Source organism: Agelaius phoeniceus, chromosome 17 (assembly GCF_051311805.1).
Source record: "Agelaius phoeniceus isolate bAgePho1 chromosome 17, bAgePho1.hap1, whole genome shotgun sequence".
In the NCBI taxonomy this organism is placed as follows: Eukaryota; Metazoa; Chordata; class Aves; order Passeriformes; family Icteridae; genus Agelaius; species Agelaius phoeniceus.
The window spans coordinates 12,439,065-12,443,297 of NC_135281.1; positions in this window are offsets into that span (position 1 = coordinate 12,439,065).

Genomic DNA, 4,233 nt, shown 5'->3' on the forward strand with positions numbered 1-4,233 from the left:
CTACAGTAAGTGATACTTGCTGGCAGAAGACATTGCAGATAGCACAGTTTAATTATTTGTGCCATTAGTGTCCCTATCTTTAGAAATTTTAGTGATAAGCCCTAACAATTACACGATCTGTATTAATTACAGTACAAACTTTCTTCCATCCTGCTCTGATGCTGATGGGTTCTGTAGCCTCCCACTTTGCCCTGAGGTGCAGTTTAAAGGTGCCAGGGTGACAGGTTAACTCAGGAGCTGCTCCCAGTTAATCACACACTGCCAGAGACCCCTGCACACGACAAATCCTGTGCTGCCAATTCCAACAAAGCACAGGCAGCTGGATTTTGTGTTTGCCTCAGCTAGAATATCAACTGAATAATGAGAACTAAAGCCAGCTCCAAAGGCTGCAATCACTGGATGGTTAAATAATTTCAGGGTTTTTCCTTCGTTGCCAAAAATCAAGATGGTTTCTGAAGACATTTGAAGTCTATAAAGACTTGGCTAAATTACAGTTGTTCTGCAGCAAGTGTGACATGCAGGGGAGGACTGGAAGGGATCCAGGGAGCTTGTTTCACACCAGAGCTCCTTTCTAGGAGATGAAATCACACTGGAAGGGCAGTGTGCCCTGGAGGATCAGACACCCTGGTGTGAGTTCATATCTGACTCTGTGATTAGTTTGACGTTGCATAACATTTACATAGGCCCCTCTTTAGGAGTTCTGATTAAAGCTCTCCAATTATATCTCTGATGTATTCAGCAGAGCTGAATGTCCCCAGTCTGAACAGATTGTGACCATGACACACTTCCAGTTCTCTCTTTGCTTACCCAAGTAGCCAAAGGACACCTTTTAAAGGTTTAATAGAGAACACCAGGAATGTCACTATGGAAACATAATGTTTTAGGAGCTGCTGCTTTGACAAAGCACCATCTTCCCTCACACAGTCAGGATTTACAAGCCTTGGCTGGAAATCCACTGTAGTGTCAGTGAAAATATAGGATTCAGGACTGTCATAACCTTACAGAGCAGGACAAGCTCCAAACAGGACATCAGTGAAAAAGAGTACTAAAGAATGCTGGTTTTAGCTGAATTATCAGATTGTTTAAAATAATAATGATAATAATTTTTTAAAAGTGAGTTACTAATGGTAGCGGGGGTGGGAGTTGATACAAAACAACCAGTTCAAAAGGCAAAAGAGAAAAAAATATTACAAGTTAATGGATGGTGCAGGAAAAATATCCTGAAAACTTATACTGAGAAAGGGGATTGCAGTCCCTCAGGCAGATGGTCAGCACAGAGGACAAAGAGCCTCTGGCAGTTGCTACCTGAAAGATTTATGCCCCTCACTCCACAGGTATCATTCCCTTACTGCCAGGGGCCAAGAATCCAATATCCACTTCCAAAGCATGTTTGTGTTGTCCCATGTTTGTTCTAGTAATGCTATTTATCATGTTATTTATCATGTTATTTATCATGTCATCCTTCTCAAGAAAGACTCTACTTGGAAAGTTGGTGTAGCTCTTGAAAAGCACTTTCTGGACTATATATTTTGTAATTGCTACAAATAAACCCCCTCAGTGTTCTGTGTTGCTATGGAAAAATAGAAGAATTTTGTAGCCACTTTTTAAAAGTATTACCTTTGAGTTTATAAAACAGTGTCCTCTGTGTAATGTATGATAAAGCATTGTGTGACCTGGAGTAGAAAGCTTGGAGATCCTACTTCAGTTCATGGAGATCCTCCTTCAATTCATCCTGCATAAGGAGAGATGGGGCTGTTCCCTCTGCTTCTGGCTGGGTCCTGGGAAGGAGCTTGGCTGCACTGGAATGAGCCAGGCCAGCTCTGCTCTGCTCTGTGCTGCTGCAGGGGCTGGCATCTTGTGTTTAATGAGCTTCTGGTCCATAAACCCACCTTGGGTCAATCAATGAGAGTCAGAGGCACCGGGCTCGGGCAGGCTGTGTGAGATGGAACCAAACCTGGAGCTGTTATCAGTTCCTTATCTCAGCACTGCCAACAGACTCCAGAGCTCCTGGAAAAAAAAAACCAAAAAACAAAAACAAAGCAGCAACAGCAAACTCATTCAGACAGGGAAGTCACTTGAGACTGATCCTTATGAATAACAAGCAATTTTCCTGGTGGTGCAGCTGCATCTCTTCCAAGCTGTTGTTGCTCCTTATCTCGTGTGCTCCTGGGGATGAAACTGAGCAGCACCAGCACTCAGAGCACATCAGGTTAAGCTGCTGCCCCAAATTCTCAAACAAATACCTGCAAACAGAATCCAAGTCTGCTTGGAATGGGGAGTTCAGCTGTTCAGAAAAAACAGTGACACATATACAACTTGGTGACAAGTGATTAAAATCATTGAAGCAAAGGAAAGGGAAAAAAAAATCAAGCTGTTATTAATTTAAAGTGACTTCAAAAAGCAGTTGCTAAGTCTCTAGTGATTTTTTTGATACCTGTCCAGGCTACAGGTGGTTGGTAAGTGCTTAATAAAGCACCTGTTCATCAGCTCAGTTCCTCGTGATTTTAACTAAAAAATAAATTACTGCTATAATTTAAAAATAGCAACTTATTTGTTAAAACGTTGTCCTGGTTTCAGCTGGGATGGAGTCATTTTTCCTCCCAGGAGCTGTGATTTAGATTTGGGGTAAGAACAGTGTTGGTAACACCCTGATGGCTGAGTAGTTGTTTGTTTACTTTTTTTTTCCCCTTTCCTTTCCATCCAAACTGTCTCCATCTCAACCTCTGAATTTCCCTTTTTTTCCCTTATTCTCTCCCATCCCATGAGGCAGGGAGGGAGCTGTGTGCTGTTCAGCTGTCTCTAGGTTAAACCATGACAAGTGTCCTGCCAGATGTTGCTGTACAGTGATGCCCAATTGCACAGGAACTATAACAGGCAAATGTTCAGAGTTTTCATCTGGATTGCTTTATTAATGGATTCATCATTACAGACCTGGGGTACTGTGAGAAAGCAGAAAGAATAATGGATCTTGATGTTCCTCTGTGAGACAAGTGCAGGGCTGTCTCTGCCTGATATGCAAAACAGTGCCAGCAGGATGAACACCTAGAAAAGTGTCTCATTAATATAAAATGTATAATTAGAGTTGGTCCATTTATTTCAGGGAAAAAAAACATCGCTCCTAACAAAAACATGTACTGCAGAAACATTTTTTGTCAGATGTTGAAATTAGCAAAATAAAACCTAGGAAAGCCCCCAGTTATTTCCCATGTTTGCCTACTTCCCACTGTGAAAATGCATAAATCAGCAATGGAATCAACAAATGGAATCAACCATTCTCACATCATCTGTAAAAACAATGTAAAGTTTCAAATGAAACAAAATCATGATTGTTTAAAAGATAATTAGAGAGGAAAGATGTTCCAGAAGTTTTTCTCAGCATTAGTGCCAGACTGCCTCTAAAATAAACCTTCTCTTATCCTGCTTTATATCCAAAGGGTAGAGCACCCTGGAAGCCTCTACTTGCTGAAGAAATAAGAGTTTCCTTTTTCCCCAGGAGAAAGAAAAGTGGAACAAATTGTGAGACAATCATTCAATGCATTCTCCTTTTCTCCTGGGCAGAGCCCTCTCCTTGCTGACCTGCACTTGAGCCTTGTTTGTGTTTGTGCTGCAGGAGTCAGCAAAGCTGTCCTGGGGGCAGGGTCACACCCTCCATCCAAATTTAAATGTCATTCAGAAATGGAAAGGGCATTTCACTGAAATGGAAGGAGGAAATGGTGGAGAAGGAGGGAAAAACAAGAGGAAAAGGGAGGTTAGGAAACACCAACTATTACAGCTTTAATATTGTGCCAGGATAGGAAATCTCTGTGCCCATGACTATTTAGAAAGTCACCAGGTAGAGGTAAATTAAGAGCTAAAGTCAGTAGTGAGAGTCCTGATAATTGCTGTTATTGTCCCTCTCCTCAGTCCTGCCTGAGCCAAACCCACACTCAGTAGAGCAGCAGGAGCCATAACCTGGTGTGGATAAATAGACTTGGAATGAGCACACATGCACCTGGTGAGCATTTTCCATAACTGTTTGTAAATGTTGCTAAGTTGTTGTGTGTAGTTTCCAATTGTGGCCCTTTTGTTCAATCCTGTTGTGTTCTAAAGATATTGCTATGTCATTAAATTGACATTTCTTTGACTTACTGGTAGAATATAATGATTATACTCTTCCTTGTGAGTTGGGTATTTTCTAGCTAGAGTTAAAATGCTGTTTCCTATCCCAGTTGTGCAGGCAAGAACAGAGATCAA